Below are 19,526 nucleotides of genomic sequence, written 5' to 3' on the forward strand. Positions count from 1 at the left end.
CATTTATTTAAATATTTTTTTGTGATTCCTAGGGCTTGGATTCAGGGCCTGGGTGTCATCCCTGAGTTTCTTTTACTCAAGGCTTAGGCTCTACAACTTGAGCCACAGCACCATATCTGGGTTTTTTTTTTTGGGGGGGGTGTTGGTTTATGGGAGATAAGAATTTCAGAAACTCTCCTGCCTGGGTTGGCTTTGAGTCACGTCCATAAGTCCTCAGCCTCCCCAATAACCAGGAGAATGTGTGAGAATCACTGGCACCTGACCACCACCATCTATTTATCATCCCCTAGGGCCAGTGCTGGAACATCTGCATTGCACCCCCCTTGTTGTGAGTGGGAAGCAGATGTGGGTGGGTTTGATACTTCAACAGCTTACGTACATTTGAGCATTGTTCCAGGTCAGTCTGATGGCGGTTTCCTTGTCATACACAGCAATGACTTGGCTCTCTCACAGAAAAAAATGTCCCCCAGGAGGTGTCAGTTCTGAGGTCTTTCCTCTTCACAGCACCCCCACTCTCTGAAACGACACACCCCAGAAAAGCAAACTATACATAGAGTGAATTCATTTTCTTATAACCAGGGTCTGGCCAGAAAGGTAGCAGTGGGGAATCCCGATCCAGACCAGACTGAGCATATATTACGTCTCTATCTTGGAAATGCCCAAGACAGAAAGTCTTGGCTCAAAATGGTAGAAGACCTGACTGGCAAGCCTAAAGCCTTGAATTCAAACACTAATATACTAAAAGAATCAGAGGACCCCTGCCAGAGGCTCATGACAAAAATTCTAGATACTCAGGAGGCTGAGATCTGAAGATCACAGGTCAACATTTAAAATAGGTTTGGCCTCGGCCATCAGACATCATGATGAGAAGAACCAAAGTCTGACCCATGACTATGCTCTCCATACTAAGAGGGATTTCATACTTACTAAGTGCTGGCCATGTTCTCTGTCCCCCTGGGGAGCCATCCCCTGCGGGCCCAACCCCCAGGTCCTCCCAAGCTCCCTCTGCCACCAACCAGGCCCAAGGGAGTAGTCAGCTCCAGGGCACACAGCTACCTTGGTCTTATAATTTAACAGTGCTGAGTCCCTATCAAGCATCTCTCCCTTCCAGGTCCCCAGACCTCAGCCACAAAGCCCATGTACCCCCCAAAGAAAGCAGGCAGAAGTTACCAAAGTGTCCAGCACTCATTGTTACAGCCTACATCTACACACACACACACACACACACACACACACACACACACACACACACACACACACACACACATGCACACACACACACATACAACCGGCAGGTGTGGTTTATGTTTGTCTTCCTTGCTACTCAGGATGCTGAGCTTTGAGGATCACGGTTCAAAGCCAGCCCATGCTGGAAAGTCTGTGAGGCTCTTATCTAAAGTGAACCACCAAAAAGCCAGAGGTGGGGCTGTGGCTCAAGTATCAGAACAATAGCTTTGAGGACAAAAACTCAGGAACAGCACCTAGTTCCTGAGTTCAAGGCCCAGGTTTTCTACCTCCAAACACACACAGACACAGACACACACAGACAGACAGACAGACAGACAGACAGACACACACACACACACACACACACACACACACACACACACACACACACACACACACACACATATGGAGAGCCCAAGGCTTCAGCAGGCCCTGAGAACAGAACCATGAACTCTCTCCATTAGGATCTCATCCCACCCTCAAGAAGGTGGCACTACAAACATCTGACCCCCTATAGACAAACCAGTAAGCCTCTCACATATCTGGAATGTCTCATAGTTCAGTAAGGCAGTTCCTACTGTACACACTGCTATGCAGAAAACTTAGCCCCCTCTTTTTTGTAGTTGGTCATGAGGTTTGAACTCGGCCAAGGCACTGTCCCTCAGCTCTTCAGCTGAAGGTGAACACTCTCCCACTTGAGCCACAGAGCCAATTCCTGTTCTCTGGTGGTCCATTGGACATCAAGTCTCACAGACTTTTCTGCCCATGCTGGCTTGGACCTATGTCTTCACATCTCAGCCTTCTGTGTAGCGAGGATGTGAGTTGTGAGGCATCAGTGGCTTCTGGCTTCAGCCACCTTCACATATCCAGAGGAAACCCATCCTCGTCATGCCACAAACTTCTTGCAACCCTTGACTTCAGACTTTGTCACTCAACATTCAAATCCATCCTTCAATGGAGAGAATACATACACAACAATCTCACCCCTGCAACCATTCGCCCACTCCCTGCCTGTCACAGGCCACGTCCTCTTGAAGCTGTGGCTTCAAACTGGGGCAAACTTGTGGAGTTCTTAGAAATGTTTGTACAGTGAAGTCAGCACCTTATCTCTCAACCAAAGCACCCCCCCGCCTTACCCCCCTCCCCCGGCACACTTCCACCATCCTTTGCAGGCAAAGATGTTGGATTTCTTTCTTTTTTTTCAGTTGTAGAGCTTGAACTCCGAGTCTGGGTGCTGTCCCTGAGCTCTTCAGCTCAAGGCAAGCACTCTACTACTTGAGCCACAGCACCCCTTCTGGTTTTCTGGGTGGTTCGTTGGAAATAAGAGTCTCAGGGTCTTTCCTGCTGAGGATAGCTTTGAATTGTGATCCTCAGCTCTCAGCTCCTGAGTACCTAGGATGACAGCCATGAGCTACTGGCACCCGGCCAAAGATACTTTTCCATTCCTTTCACCCTATCCCCTCAGGAAATTGAGATCTGAGGATTACAGTTGAATGGTTGAATGCCACCCATGACAGCAAAGTCCATGAGAACACTTTTTCTCCAATTAAACACCCAAAAATTTGGAAGTGGAGCTGTGGCTCAAATGGGAGAGTGCTAGCTTTGAGCATCAAAGACAAGGGATAAAACCCAGGCCCTAGTTTCAAGCTTTTTCTAGCAAAGACCCGCCCAAGAAAGTGAAGCAGGTGGGCACACAGGAGCTCAAAGCTCACACATAATATTCAAGACTTCCAGAACAGACCCCATTCTGCTCTGATTCTCTAGATTCTATGTCTTACACCATGGCAGTCTTATAGGGGACTGACCATGCACCAAGTTATGATGTTCAAGTACAATCTCATACTGAGGATCCCCTGACCTTATCAAAGACTCAGGATCTCTCACTGTCCTTCCTTGACACTGGGCAGCAAGGTGAGTTCTAGTTATCCAACCACAGGATGTGGGAATGAAAGGATTTCTCGGCCAAGGGACTGGAGTTCTCTAGGTCCCTCTCTCTCAGGAAAAAGGAGAAAAGGGCTGATCCATCCCAGGAAAGTTCCTGGGTTTTGAGTATCCTCAAAGAAACAACCCTGCTCAGAACCCAGTTCCTCTTGTTTTCCCACCAGCCTCCTCATGCTTGCCCCACTTTCAGTCAGCCCTCTCTGAATCCCAGAACTGCCAGGTAGACTAAAGGCTGAGCCAGCAAAGAGACCCACATTTGCCTCTGAGAATGGCAGTCACATGGTCCTAGCACAACCCTAGAGGAATTCTCGAGGTAACTCGGGTCCCAAATCCCATCCTCATTCCCTGGCTGTCCTCTGCCAGTGGCCCACTTCCCACTGTCTCTGGTGGAGGAATGAACACCGGGGGTGTCATCTTCATATTCAGCCATTGAAAGTCCCAGTCCCCAAAGATGTACTGCACAGGCATCCTGCAGTGGACGACAGCTAGGCAGTCAATGGTGAACCCAAGGTGTCAGGCTCTTAATAGAAGTGTGGCTGTGTCAAACACTCTATAACTGGTGATCTGTGTTGTCAGGCGAGGTCATGGCTCCAATGTCCTGACACACCTGACCTAGGATCATCCTCCCTCTTCATCTTCCTGCTTATCCCTTGCTCCGCCCCTGACACTCCCTCACCTCAACACCTCCCTAGCCCTTAGACACTTTCTTATTATCTGACCAGAAAATAATTTGCTGGGGCCAGGATGATTGAAACTTGGTGACTCACCCTGAGCCCTGAGGCTGCTTCCCCCAGCAGTTGGTGACCACAGAGCTCCTAGATATCACGAAGTTGCTGAAGAGTCAGTGGTTTACTCCTACATACTGGCTTTAGGCTCTGAAATGCTACCCACAGGAATTGTGAATGGTTGGTTCTCTTGATCCAGGGACTCAAAACCAAGGCTCGCATGCTCTCTTCTTCCTTCCTTTCCTCTTTTTTTCTCTTCGTCCTTCCCTCCACTCTCTCTGATTCCTTTTTTCTTTTTTTTATTGTTAAAATTCTGTACAGAGGAGTTACAATTACATGGGCAAGATAATGAGTACATTTCTTTCTTTCTTTTATTGTGAGAATACCATACATAGGAGTTACAATTACATGGGCAAGATAACTCGTACATTTATTATCAAACATTGCTGTCATCTACTTGTTTCCCCTTCCCATCCCTTCCCATACTCCGCCACTCCCCCATCCGATCCTCACCCCAACCCCAAGCAAAGTTGTTAAATTCGTTTTTCGAAATAATGACTTATACATCTCATTGTTGCAATGGGTCCACCTGTATCCATAGTTAAACGATTTGTTTCTTTCTCTCCACAAATTATACCAATATCAAATACAGTGAAAGTATGGACCATACGGGAGGGATATGAAAAGCAACATAGAAATTATCTGATAAATATGACAGAAACAATTGCATGAAAGGAAACACAACAAAAACATTTGAATACTTATCTTGGGGTATATTCCACTAACATCAACTTATCTGACCTTTTCTGCTTGACTCAGACATATATACTAGTTATTGCAAAAAAGGGAAACCATGGGACCTATGTTTCTTTGGGACTGGCTGACTTCACTTAATATAATTTTTTCCAAGTCTTTCCATTTCCTGACAAATGGGGCAATGTCTTTCTTTCTGATGGAGGCATAGAATATATATATATATATATATATATATATATATATATATATATATATATATATATATATATATTCTGGATCCATTCAACTACTGAGGGGCATCTGGGTTGGTTCCATATCATAGCTCGTAGCTATAGAAAATAATGCTGCAATAAACATAGTTGTGTTGGTAGCTTTAGTGTGGCCTTGCTTGTAAACATTTGGGTAAATGCCCAAAAGTGGGATTGCTGGGTCATAGGGGAGCTCTATGTGGAGTCTTTTGAGGAACCTCCATACTGTTTTCCAAAGTGGTTGAACATGTTTACACTCACACCAACAATGCAGTAAGGTTCCCTACTGTCCACATCCCCTCCAGCATGTTGTTATTAGAGTTCTTGACTATAGCCATTCTAACTGGGGTGAGGTGGCTAGGGAGGTTTTTTATGGCTAGGGAGGTTGAGCATTTCTTCATGTGTCAATTGGCTATCCTTCATTCCTCTTCAGAGAACTTTTTATTTAAGTCTTTAGCCCCTTACTTGTTGGGCAGTTGTTTCTTTAAGGATTTGTTGTTGGGGATTTATTTTTTTTTGAGTTCCAGGTATATTTTAGATCTGATACACTTGTCTGTTGTATGGCTCGTGAAGAACTTCTCCCAATCCGTGGGCTTTCTATCGATCTTGCTAGCTATGTCCTTTGTCATGCAGAAGCTCTGCAATTTCATGCAATCCCATTTGTCCAACCTTTCTTTGATGTGTTGTGTTTCTGGGTCTCTATTAGGAAAATTTCGGCCTGTGCCAAGGAGTCCTAGGGTGTCTCGTATTCAGAACCAACTCTGTTTTGTTGATTCTTTCTATTTTTTTTGGATTCTAATTCATTTAATTCTGCTTTAACTTTAATTATTTCTTTCTGTCTACTGGATTGGGGTTTATTTTGCTTGTCTTTTTCAAGGTGGCTCAGCTGCCTCATTAAATTGTTAGTTTCAGATCTCTCCAATTTGATGATGTAGCAACTCAGAGCTATAAACTTGCCTCTGAGTATTGCCTTTGCTGTGTCCCAGAGGAGCTGGTAGTTTGTGTGCTTATTTTTGTTGAATATCATGAACACTTGAATTTCCTTTCTAATCTCTTCCATGACCCACTGGTGGTACAACAGCGTGTTGTTCAGCCTCCATGTGTTACAGGACTTTCTTTGGTGGCTTTTGGGGTTGAATTCTAATTTTATTCTCTTGTGGTCTGAGAGAATGCAAGGTATGACTTCAATGTTTCTAAATTTGGACAAGTTTGCTTTGTGGCCTAGAATGTGGTCTATTTTACAAAATATTCCATGTGCTCGTGAGAAGAACGTGTATTCTGATGCTGCTGGGTGAAATATTTGGTAGATGTCTGTTAAATCTAGTTGATCTATACAGTTAAATCTGTTGATTTTTTGCTGAGTTTATGTATCTAGTGGAGATATTGGTGTGTTAAAGTCCCTGACAATTAATGTCTTTGGATCTATTTGAGATTTGAGAGAAAGTAGTGTTTCTTGCATTAATTTGGGTGCTCCGTTGTTTGGCAAATAGATATTTAGAATTGTAATATCCTCCTGAAGGAGAGATCCCTTAATTAGTATATAGCGACCTTCTTTACCTCTTCTAACTAATTTTAATATGAAGTCTATTTTATCTGATATTAGTATTGCAACTCCTGCCTGTTTATGGGGAGCTGTTTGCTTGGTAGATTTTGTTCCAGCCTTTCACATTCAAAATGTGTATGTTTTTATGGGCAAGGTTTGACTCCTGAAGGCAACAGATAGAAGTATCTTGCTTTTTAATCCAACTAGACAGTCTATGTTGCTTAATTGCAGAGTTAAGCCCGTTAATGTTAAGAGATAGGACTAAGAGGTATTTGGGAGTTCCTGCCATTTTATCCACCTTCTTAGGAGTTGTGGCACCTGGGTTCTTCCTATGGTTCTTGGATTCTCAGTTTGAGTGTAGTTTCATGGCCTTTACTTTGGACTTGTTGGTTTTGTATGTTTAGGACATCTTTAGGTATCTTTTGTAGGGCTGGTTTGGTGGAGATATATTATTTCCATTTTTCTTTGCTATGGAAGGTTTTTATTTGACCTGAGGTTATGAAGGAGAGTTTAATGAGGTAAAGTATTCTTGGTTGATAGTTGTTTGTCTTTAGTGCATGTCATACATCATGCCAGGCTCTTCTTGCTTTGATTGTCTCTGCTGAGAAATCTGAGGTGATTCTAATTGGTTTCCTTTCATAGGTGATTTATCTTTTCTCCTTTGCTGAATTAAGGATCCTTTCCTTGGTCTGAATTGATCCTTTGGGGATTATAATGTGACGGTAGGATGTCCTGTTCTGGTCTGGTCGATTTGAAGTTCAAAAAGCTTCTTATATCTGAATAGGCCTATCTTTTTGTATGTTTGGGAAGTTCTCTGCTAGGATCCTGTTAAACAAATTTCCTAGACCATTAAAATCTCTCTCTATGTGTTCCTCTACACCCATTATCCTCACATTAGTCCTTCTGATGGTGTCTTCCAAGTGTTGAAATAGATCTATCTTATTTCTTGGACTTGTCTTGGATGGTTGTATGTTCTTTCTCTATAATATCTAGGTTGTTAAATCCACAAGTTTCGATCTTCTGCATGGTCTAACATACTGCCAAGACTTTCTACTTGTTTTTTTTTTCCTTCTAATTGATCAGCTTTGATGGCTTCAAATTCTTTGTTGTAACTTTGTTCTAGATCATGTGTGACCTTGTTTACTTCCTTAATTTGATGTTCCGTGTTTATTCTCAAATCACTTAGTTGATTTGTTATGATTTCCTTCGACTCTCATTCCTTCTGATTGGCTCCACTGAGCATCCCCTTCCTGGTCTCCCTGATTTCTTTTTTTTTGGGGGGGGGTCAGGTCATGGGGCCTGAACTCTGGGCCTGGGCATTGTCCCTTAGCTCTTCAGCTCAGGGCTAGCACTCAACCACTTGAGCCACAGTACCTCTTCGGCTTTTTTTCTTTTTGCTTATGTGGTGCTAAGGAATTGAACCCAGGGCCTCATGCATGCAAGGCAAGCACTCTACCACTGAGCCCCCTTACCAGCTCATGTCTCCCTGATTTCTTTCAGCTCTCTGGTTTTGTATTCCATGAATGCCTCCATTGATATTTGTCTATTCTCAGCCCTATCTCTCAGTTCCTGTATTTTTCTTTGATTAGCATCCTCACGTTCATGCATTTCCTGTACTTCTCTTTGAGTGTTCACACCATTGCTGACTTTGTTCTCAGCCAGCTCACGTAATTGCTATCTATCTCTTTGATTGATCTGAACCTGCTCACACAATTCCTTTATTTCTGTTTAAGTGTTCTCAATCTGCTCAGGAAATTCCTATATCAATCTTTGAGTAGCTTCCTCATGCTCATGAGACTCTTGTATTGATCTTTGGTTTGCCTCCTCTCTCTCCCTATCATGCTCACATTGAGACCTTTGCATGTTTTCACTCTTTTCATTTATGCTGTTTACCTGTAGTGTTTGTAGAGCTTTTTGGGAACTCTCCTCTGGATTATTCATTATCCGTTCTGTCCCCTGATTGTCATGAGTAGGAGTTGAGATCCCCGGGATTGCCATTTTTCTTGTGTTTTTCCAGCTTGTTCTGCCCATTTGGGATGAGAATAACACCAGTTTTGTGCTAGAACACTATTTTAAGGTAACTATCAAACAAAGTCTGTAGTTGCACTGTCAAAAGTCTGCAGATACAATCTTGTTCAAGAGATACAATCTATTGAACACTAAACAACTATGGCTTAATGGCCTAAGAAGAGCAAAGGAGAATTTGGCAACCAGAAATTATTAGATTTAGGGAAAATGTGGGGAAAAATACTATTAGAGGGATTTGGGAAGGTGAGGGAGAGTGGAATTAACCATGTCCTCCTCTCAAAGAGGGAAATGGATTGGACAGAATGATAGCATAGAGAGAAAAAAAAGGAAAAAAGAAAAAGAAAGAAAGAATAAGAAAAAAAGAAGAAAAAGATAAAAGAGAGAGAAGAAAAATATGGAAAAACAAAAATTTAAAATTAAAAAGTGAAACCATTAAAAACTGCAAGTTTAAAGGAATAGTATTCAGAGAAGAATGAGGACGGGATGAGAGGAGGGGAGGGATAGAAAGGAGACATGAACAACTGGAAAAATAAAAATGTTTAAAATATTATATGGTTATAAAGAGGTAATACTGCTATTAAAGAAGTTAAGTCTTAGAGGTTTGGAATTGAGTAATAAATTTCTGGTTTAAGTGTGTACACAATGGAGGATAAGATCTAATATCGATGACGGCTATGTTTGTGGGTGAGCAGAACAGCAATTAAGTCATGCAGAAAAGAATGAAGGAGAAGAAGTGAAAAGAATGAGAAAAGAAAGAAAAAGAAAACGATCAAAAGGTCAGTACAGAAAAAAAACACACACATATACACCTAAAATAAAATTTATATGAGGAAAAAATAATATAAAACAAAAATTTTAAAAAATTAAAATTTTAAAAAAATTAAAAATAAGGTACAAAAAAGAAAGGCCTTTGATTTTTTGGGGTGTGGGGGATGGGAAGATTCTGTATCTCCCTGTGTCCATAACCAGTCTCTTGGTGGAGTCTCTGGTCTGCTTGTGGTCTTTGGTTTTCTTGCAGCTTGATTGATTACTTAAGTAAGTTTGTTTGGGCAAGCTGAAAAATGCTTTGCTTTACCCAGGATTTTGTGATCCTCCTCCCAGAATAGTTCAGTGGGAGAGGGATCTGTTTTCAGTATCGCAGAAGAGGGAGATGTCTGTGCCCTCTAGTTTGGAAATGATGACATGAGGCTAAGTTCTGGGTTGAGTTGAGGCCTTTCAGCAAACAGTAGTTCTTTCCTGAGGGGCTAGCTTCTGAGATATTCTCAGAGTCCAGCCTCAAGTCTTTCTCAGGGTTATGTTTACTGAATTTCAATTTATTGTCTAAGCTGCTGTAGTGAGGGGCAGCCTCTGGCTCTGTTCACCCAATGAAGAAAGCCACTCCTGGGAGCAGAACTTCCTCTGCTTGGGGTGAGTGACTATTTCCTGGGATGGGTTGAGCCTGGTAGGTCTGGGCAGGTTCCTCTGACCTGCTAAATGACTGTCTTGTTTTCTCCCAAGGCCTGAGTTGGAGCTGGCAGCTCATCCAGGCCTTTGTGTGTATCAAGATGGAGATTAGTGTTGAGAAAATTATAATTAAAGGCACTAAGTGCATAGCCTAAAGACACACAGTGAGTAAGGAAATGAGTCAAAGTTTCCAAAAGCCTTTCAGCAATACAAAAATGGTAGGTAAAATCTCTCCATTCTCTTATACTCTCAATTCAATATTCATATTGTCCAATGAATAATAACATAACAATTATGCCCATGGTAATTGCTTTTTGTCACATTTTATCTTCAACACAGACTGTGTTGGTGATATTGGGTTATCATGCACAAACTAAGATTGTAAATTGAGGTCCGAAGAGAGCCAAATTTCTTCTGTTCCACAGTTCTAGTATACTTTTTAAAAAGTACTAAAACTTTTTTTTTTTTTTTCGGATGTGGGGATTGAACTCTGGGCCTGGGCACTGTCCCTCAGGTCTTCAGCTCAAGGCGAGTGCTCTATCACTTAAGCTACAGCGCCACTTCTGGTTTTCTGGTGGTTTATTGGAGATAGGAGTCTCACGGTCTCTCCTGCCCGGGCTGGCTTTGAACCGCAATCCTCAGATCTCAGCGTCCTGAGTAGCTAGTATTACAGGCGTGAGCCACCAGCACCCAGCTAAAAAGTACTAAAACTTTTAAATACCATCAGTTACTGTTTTGTAAGAATCCCAAAATGAAATAAATTAACATGTAATCACTCCAAAATGCTTTAAAGGTAGGAAATGATAAAAGAGGTCTCTGTGAAGTAAAGTTTCTTCTACTTTTAAAATCATTTGTAAAGCCATGTGCTGGTTTTCACTCCTGTAATCCTGTCCACTTGGCATATCTACTTAGGAGTTTGAGATCTCTGGATAAGTGTTGGAAGCCAATCAGGGCAAAAAAAAAAAAAAAACCCATAAGATTATTTTTCAAAAATTTAAATGAACTAGAAAAGGGCCAGGAATGGAGATGTAGCTAATATATTAGCTGACCAATCTAGAGAGGAAAGGCCTAACAAGTCCTTGAAGCCTTTAGTTCAAACTCTGCTCACGCCAACAATCAGGTATGCACATGCACAAGCATGCATATGCACACACACACACACACACACACACACACACACACACACACACACACACTCATTCAAAATATCTTCAGGTCAGTGTATTGCATTAATTTCTTTGTTAACGATATTATATGGGTAAAATAATAGAAAAAACTCTTCCATCTCAGAACATTTTTAAACTTTTTTATTGTAAAAATATTGTACAGAGGAATTACAGTTACATGAGCAAGGTATTGTGTACATTTCCTATCAAGCATTGTTACCTCCTCTTTGTTTTTCCCCCACCATCCCTTCCCTTCCACCTCCACAATTACACTCCTCACCACCCCCCTCCCAAATCCGCCTAAATTGTAAAGTTCGTTTTTCAACATAGTGTCTTGTGCATTTCATTGTTACAATGGGTCAACCTGTATCTCTATTTCAGCATTTTGTTTTTTCCCTTTCCCTCCACAAATTAGAGAAGTGTATATACAAGACGCAGGTGCAACGACATCAAATACAGTGAAAACAGGGGTTATGTTGTGTGGAAGGACCATATAAAAAATTAAAAAATCACATTGTACGTTATAATTACGTTAGAAACAACAGCAAGAAAGAAAAAAAAAACACTCGTGTTCCTATCTTGGAGCTCATTTAGCTTAACATTACCTTATCTAGTCATATGCACATAGTTTTTGACCATTTCTGCTTATCCCAGACATATATTTACTTAATGCTAATAAAAGATACCATGGGACCTATGATTCTTTGGACTTGGCTTACTTCAGTTAATATAATTTTTTCCAAGTTTTTCCATTTCGTAACAAATTGGGTGATGCCATTCATTCTGATGGACGATAGAATTCCCATAAACACACACACACACACACACACACACACACACACACACACACACACACACACACACACACACACACACACCATTTTCTTGATGCATTCATCTACTGAGGGGCATCTGGGTTGGTTCTATATCTTAGCTATGGTAAATAATGTTGCAATAGACATAGTTGTATTGGTAGTTTTACTATCGTCTTGTTTGTTTGTGATCATTTGGGTGAATGCACAAAAGTGGGATTGCTGGGTCATAGGGGAGGTCTATGTGTAATCTTTTTTTTTTTTTGTGAAAATACTGTACAGAGGGGTTAAAATTACATAGGCAAGATAATGAGTACATTTCTTATCAAGCATTGTGACTTCCTTCTTTGTTCCCCTTCCCATCCCTTACCATCTTCCTCCTGCCCCCCCAATCCTCCCTGCTCCCCCGCCCCCACCAAAGTTGTAAAGTTCATTTTCGACATAAAGACATGTACATCTCATTGTTGCAATGGGTCCTACTGTATCCCTATTTAAATGATTTGATTTTCCCCTTCACCTCCACAAATTATACTGACATAAAATACAGTGAAAGCAGAGGTTATACTGTGGGGGAGGGGCATACAAAGCAACAAAGAAATAATCTTATAAATGTGTTAGAAACAATCGCATGAAAGAAAAAATAAACATGTGAATACATATCTTAGGGTTCATTTCCCTAACATCAACTTATCTGAACTTTTCTGCTTGACTCAGACATATATTAGATATTGCAAATAAGGGAAACCATGGGACCTATGTTTCTTTGGGCCTGGCTTAGTTCGCATAATATAATTTTTTCCAAGTCTTTCCATTTCCTAACAAATTGGGCAATGTCATTCTTTCTGATGGAGGCATAGAATTCCATAATGTATATATACCACATTTTCTTGATCCATTCATCTACTGAGGGGCATCTGGGTTGGTTCCATATCTTAGCTATAGTAAATAGTGCTGCAATAAAAATAGTTGTGCTGGTAGCTTTAGTGTGGTCTTGTTTGTAAACATTTGGGTAAGTGCCCAAAAGCGGGATTGCTGGGACATAGGGGAGATCTATGTGGAGTCTTTTGAGGAACCTCCATACTACATTCCAAAGTGGTTGAAAAAGTTTACACTCCCACCAAGAATGCATTAGGGTTCCCTTCTGGCCACATCCCCTCCTGCATCTGTTGTAAAATATGGACCGCTTCACGAATTTGTGTGTCATCCTTGCGCAAGGGCCATGCTAATTTGCGTACTGTTGCAATTTTAGTGTATGTGCTGCCGAATTAAGCACAGAACATTTTTTATATATAAAGTGGAATTGATTTTCTTAAACTAGATAATTCAACAATATGTAATTTCAAAAATATTGTCGTGAAATTTTAGAACCATATATTTCTTACATAAGCACATATTTAAGAATAAAGTCAAGATTGATAATGTCAAAAACAAATTAATTCCGGATATTAGTTGTTCAAGAGATGTGTAGCAAGAGGAATTCAGTTATTCTATACAAGTCACCTGTCATAATAAATACTGCAGCAAGTGTTAAGGTTTGTTAAAAGTTTTAATTTTTTGGGTTGGGAAGCTGGATCAATGGTAGAACACATGCCTTGCTTTCATGAGGCCCTGGGTTCTAATCCTCAGCACCACATAAGCAGAAAAAAACTGGACATGGTGCTGTTGTGGCTCAAGTGTTAGAGTGCAAGCCTTGAGCTGAAGGGCTGAGGGATAGTACTCAGGCCCAGAGTTCAGGACTCACGACTGGACCTCCCTCCAAACAATTTAATGTTTTAAGTATGTTTAATTTTGGGAATTTGCTTATATATGCCAAAATTAAGACTTTTTGTCAGGTCAAAAAACTTTTCCATAAAGTATTTAAGATTTATGGTAGCAGACATATACTACTAAGTATGTCCATTTCAGAGTTTATAGAAACGCTACTAATGAGAAGTTGCAAAGTCTTTGTGTAAAGAAACAGAGCAAAGAGTTAAGACTTTTACTATAAAGTTTCTGTTAAAACTTTAGGGCTTCCTTTCTTTATATTTTAGCGAGGAACAAATGATGATATAAGCCATATATAAATTATGAGATGAGACATAAGTAGTAATCTTAGAGGGCAACTTTAAAGACTTCTCATAGCCTATAAAACTCGTTGAACATCATAATTTTAGCCAGTTTTAAATGTACAGGAATAAGAGAAATAGTAAAATCTAATATGTAGTACACTTGAAAGATTGGAAACACTGGTATTTGGTTTTTATTTTATTAATCATTAATATTTAATTATTGTTTTTCTTTATTTGTAGCATTCTTTTCCTTGTTATAATATAATACAATTTTTTGTAAGTTGTCATTACGAGGTACTTTGAGAATGTTACTGGGATGGCCAAACCATTTTTTACAGGTGCATGTGAATTTACAAAGAGCAAAATTAACACAATATTGATTAAAAATTTTCTCAAGTAGAGTCTGAATCAGGAGTGTTGATAAATGTCCACACCGAAAATCTTAGCCCTAGGCTGAATCAGTGGTATTACAGAGTTGAGGCCACAAAAGTGAAGAATGTGTTTTGCTTAGTTTTTTTGTTGTTGTTGTTGGTTGTGGGGCTTGGACTCTGGGTTCTGGATTCTGTCCCTCAGCTCTTCAGCTCAAGGTTAGTGCTACCACTTGAGGCACAGCACCACTTCTGTCTTTTTCTCCTTATGTGATGCTAAGGAATCAAACCCAGGACCTCATGCATGCAAGGCAAGCACTCTACCCCTGAGCCACCGACCCAGCACCTGAGAAACTCTATTTTAAAAAAACTCATCTAAACAACATTTGCTTTCTGCTTTGGGTTATATAATGAAATACATGAATATATTTTTATATTTTTATGTACTGTCATACTTCTAAATTTATACTAACTTCAGCCACTTTGTCCGTTTAAAAGTCATGAAATATCTCTGAGAGTTTGCTTCTGTGAACATTGTTTTTGCATTTATAATTTATTCTGAGTAATCTTTATTTTTTTCAAAATCACTTTATATTTTATGTTGATGGGTTATCATATATCAAATATTTTCAAATGTACCTGTAAAATCTAAAGATAGCAGTATGAATATTCTCATACAGCTCTTGTTCATCTGTTATGCACTTTAAGAATTATATTTCTCTCTCTCTTTCACTCTCTATCATTTCCTCTCTTTCTCTTGCATGCTCCATGACTGCTTCTTAGAATATCTGCTGGTCTACTATTATCCTTCAGAATCCACTGGTTTTGTGGGAACATGATAAGGACCATCAGGTACCCTTGGATTCTTTAAGAGTTATAACAGTGCCATGAAATTATTATTTGCCATTCTAAATGGTAAAACAACAGATCTAGGAATTCCTTTTCACTTTTAGTACTATTATAAATTTTGTCTCATAGGAACCATTGGGACGGATAAGATACTTTAACCAGTGACCTAAAAGATCTTTTTCTTTTACAAACATCCTTTTTCTTTTATTATCAGTAAGTAACAAAAACAAAGGTATCCTATGGAAAGTAGGCTGAAGTTGTTCACAGGGTTGAAAAGTAAGGTAATGGGGGAAGTGAGCACAGATCCTCAGAGCAGTTTATCATGTACATTTTGTGAGAATGACAATGTGCTGTAAACTGTAGATTAAATCAACCACTGAACACCTGATATATATGTATATATATATGCATATATATGTATATGTACATCTATTTAAGTATGCATATATGTGTGCAATTGCCCTTATGTATGTACACATGTATGTTATACACACAAATACACACATACATATACACATGTATACATGCACACATGAGAAAGACACATAGATACAGCCAACACAAGTTTCAGTACCTGCTGAATAAGCATTAGAAGGAATGCTTGGAACCAAATAGGTTGAAGATGTATTTGTCTCTAAGAGTTCTTTTAACGCTCCTCCTATCTCTTAAAACTGGTAGTTTTGACAGATTTGACTTGCAAAATACAGTACATGTGATAGCAAATCACTCAGAAATCTCAGGAAGTAAAGTTCATATGGTGTCTCCTTGCTCCCCATGGAATGCTTGCTCTTGTTCACACTCTCAGCAACCAAAGCAGCAGGAGAATACCCTGGTAAAGAATAAAGTTGTAAGGCTTTAAATGACATCCTTCCTTGAGCTCTTTTCCAACAGCCAGCATCAAATCCTAAGCAGATGAGTGAGTTCTCAGAAGACTGGAACTCAGGTCAAGATTTAACCAACCCATGTGAAAAGTTCTATGAGAGAAATGTTGACTGAGGTGTTGCTGATTTCGTGGCCAAGAAAATAAGAAAAAAAAGAAAGTATTTTAATATATTAAAATTTGAGAATAATTGGTAACTAATCAATAAATGTGTAGAATACAATTATAGCACCTGATGGATAAAATGGCAGGAACTCCCAAATACCTCTCAGTCCTATCTCTCAACGTTAACAGACTTAACTCTCCAATTAAGCAACATAGATTGTCTAGTTAGATTAAAAAGCAAGATCCTTCTATCTGCTCCCTTCAGGAGTCACATCTTCCCATAAAAACAAACACATTTTGAATGTGAAAATCTGGAACAAAATCTACCAAGCAAATGGCCCCAATAAACAGGCGGGAGTTGCAATCCTAATACCATATAAAATTGACTTCAAATTACAATTAGTGAGAAGAGATAAAGCAGGTCGCTACATACTAATTAAGGTATCTCTCCTTCGGGAGGATATTAAAATTCTAAATATCTATTCGCCAAACAACTGAACACCCAAATTCAAGCAAGGAACACTACTTTCCCTCAAATCCCACATAAATACAAAGACATTAATTGTTGGAGACTTTAACATACCACTTTCCTCACTAGATAGATCAACTTGGCAAAACCTCATCAGAGAAACCGCAAATCTAAACAACTGCATGGCTCAACTAGATTTAACAGACATCTACTGAATATTTCACCAAGCAGCATCAGAATACACGTTCTTCTCAGCAACAATGGAATATTTTCTAAAATAGACCACATTTTAGGTGGCAAACTTGTGCAAATTTAGAAACATTGAAGTTATTCCTTGCATTCTCTCGGACCACAAGGGAATAAAATTAAAACTCAACAGAAAAAGCCACCAAAGAAAGTGCAGTAACACTTGGAGGCTGAACAACACACTGATGAACCACTAGTGGGTCAGAGAAGAGATTAGAAAGGAAATTTAATGTTCATGATATTCAACAAAAATGAGCACACAAATTACCAGCTCATCTGGGACACAGCAAAGGCACTACTCAGGGGCAAGTTTATAGGTCTGAGTTCTTACATCAACAAATTGGAGAGATCTGAAACCAGCAATTTAATGAGACAGCTGAGCCTTCTTGAAAAAGAGCAGCAAGATAAACCCCAATCCATTAGATGAAAAGAAATAATTAAAATTAAATCAGAATTAAATGAATTAGAATCCAAATACAACTATAGAAAGAATCAACAAAACAAAGAGTTGGTTCTTCGAAAAAATTAACAAAATTGACAGACCCTTAGCAAATCTTATCAGAAAAATAAGAGAATACACCCAAATAAATAAACTCAGAGATGAGAATGGAAACATCACCACAGAAACAACCAAGATTCAGAACATTATAAGGGAATATTTCTCAAAACTTTATGCTAATAAGTTGAAGAACTTGGCAGAATTGGACCTTTTCCTAGCAAATATTGACATGCCATAATTAAACCAAGATGAGTTAAACCATCTTAAGAGGCCTAAATCAAGCATTGAAATAGAAACAGCAATAAGAGACCTCCCGTCTAAGAAAAGCCCAGGAGCAGATGGTTTTACATTGGAATCTTTGTTTAAATAGGGATACAGCTGAACCCATTGCAACAATGAGATGTACAACAAGTTATGACAAAAAATGATCTTACCAACTTTGGTGGTAGTGGTGGGAGATGGGAAGTGATGGGAAGGGGAAACAGAGGAGGAGACAACAATGCTTCATAAGGAATGTACTCATTACTTTGCTAATGTAATTGTAATTTCTCTGTATGTTATTTTCATAATTAAATAAAAATGGACATAACGTTTTGTACATCTCATTGTTGTAATAGGGCCACCTGTGACCCTATTTAAAACCTATTTTCCCTTCTCCTCCACAAATTATATCAACATCAAATACAGTGAAAGCAGGGCTTACACCCTGGGGAAGTACATACAAAGCAATAAAGATATCATCTTATGAATAAGTTGGAAACAATCGCAAGAAAAAAAATTTTTGAATGCTTATCTTGAAGTTCATTTCGCCTAACATCAACTTCTGGGGGGGGGTCGTTTTGGGGGGTTGAGAGGGGAAGGGATGATATTGGGAACCAAAGGAGGAGGCAACAATGCTTGATAAGAAATGTTCTCACTATCTTGCCCGTGTAATTGTAACCCCTCTTTATTGTATTTTCACATTAATAAAAATATTAAAAAATAAAGATTCTATGCAGAATTATAGTGCATATTGACTTAGACTTAGATCTCTTTCATTTTCTTCCAATAATACCTATGGGAAGGAGAAAATTATAGATCATTCTGTTACTTTGGAAAGCTTCTGTTATTGATCACTGCAATAAATATTATGAAAATGAATCTCTGAAATTATTTAGAGAGATGACTTGAAAGTTACCTTTCTACACACTCATGCTAGTTCCCCAACTAAATCAGAGAACTTAAAATAAGTAACATTTTAGCTGGGAGCCAGTGGCTTATGCCTGTAATCCTAGCCACTCAAGTACTGATATCTGAGGGTGGTAGTTCAAAGCTAGCCCTTGCATGAAATCCCTGACACTCTTACCTTCAATTAATCACCAGAAAACCGAAAGTGGCACTGTGGTTCAAGTGGTAAATGCCAGCCTTTATCTAAAAAGCTTAGGGACATCGCCCAGGCCTGGAATTCAAGCCCCATGACCAAGAAATACAAAAAAGGAAAAAAAGGGGGGGAAAGCAACATTTTAACGCTAACGTGCACATATACACAACATTGTCTAGAAATAAAATTATAACAGTCCTGGACTGGCAAAAAAGAGATTAAAGTGAAATTGGCTTCTATCATTCATGTAGACAATCTATACTGAGGCCAGGCTATTGGAGCTCACATCACTAACTAAAGGGGTAGAAATTGAGAAGATCACTGTTCAGAACCAGTGTGCAAGGAAAATAATAAGATTCTCATAACATCTTAAAGCCTGGCATGTTGGAATGCATTTGTGATACTAGTGACTTGGCAGACAGAGTTGAAGAACTTAGCCTCTGTTCAGGCCTCAGCAAAACTGATAATCTATGAGCAAAGTAACTACATTGAAAAAAGGATTGCTCTAATGGTAGAATACTTGTTCAGCCAACAAAATATCTAAATTCATACTCATTTCCTAAAAGAGAAAAAAAGCGAAGAAAGAGAAAAGAAAGAGAAAAAAAGAAAAATAGAATAGGAGGAGAGAAGGAAAGGAAAGAAGGAAGGAAGGAAGAAGGAAGGAAGGAAGGAAGGAAGGAGAAAGAAAGAAAGTAAGGGAAAAAGAAAGAAAGAAAAAAGAAAGAAAGAAAAAAGCATAGAAAAGAAAGAAAGAGTGGAAGAAAGAGTGGGAGGAAGAAAGAAAGGAAGAAAGAGAAGTATAAATAAAAACCT

At 39.4% G+C, this 19,526-nt stretch overlaps 1 non-coding gene across 1 annotated transcript; it reads right to left on the reverse strand.

Moving 5' to 3' along the window:
- Window positions 1-13,058: 13,058 nt before the first annotated feature.
- LOC138814759 (U6 spliceosomal RNA) lies at window positions 13,059-13,162 on the reverse strand. The gene has a single exon (XR_011368078.1). It is a non-coding gene; the product is annotated as a U6 spliceosomal RNA (small nuclear RNA).
- Window positions 13,163-19,526: the final 6,364 nt, after the last annotated feature.

This window comes from Dipodomys merriami, unplaced genomic scaffold, assembly GCF_024711535.1.
Source record: "Dipodomys merriami isolate MVZ:Mamm:240054 unplaced genomic scaffold, mDipMer1.0.p SCAF_609, whole genome shotgun sequence".
NCBI classification, from domain to species: Eukaryota; Metazoa; Chordata; class Mammalia; order Rodentia; family Heteromyidae; genus Dipodomys; species Dipodomys merriami.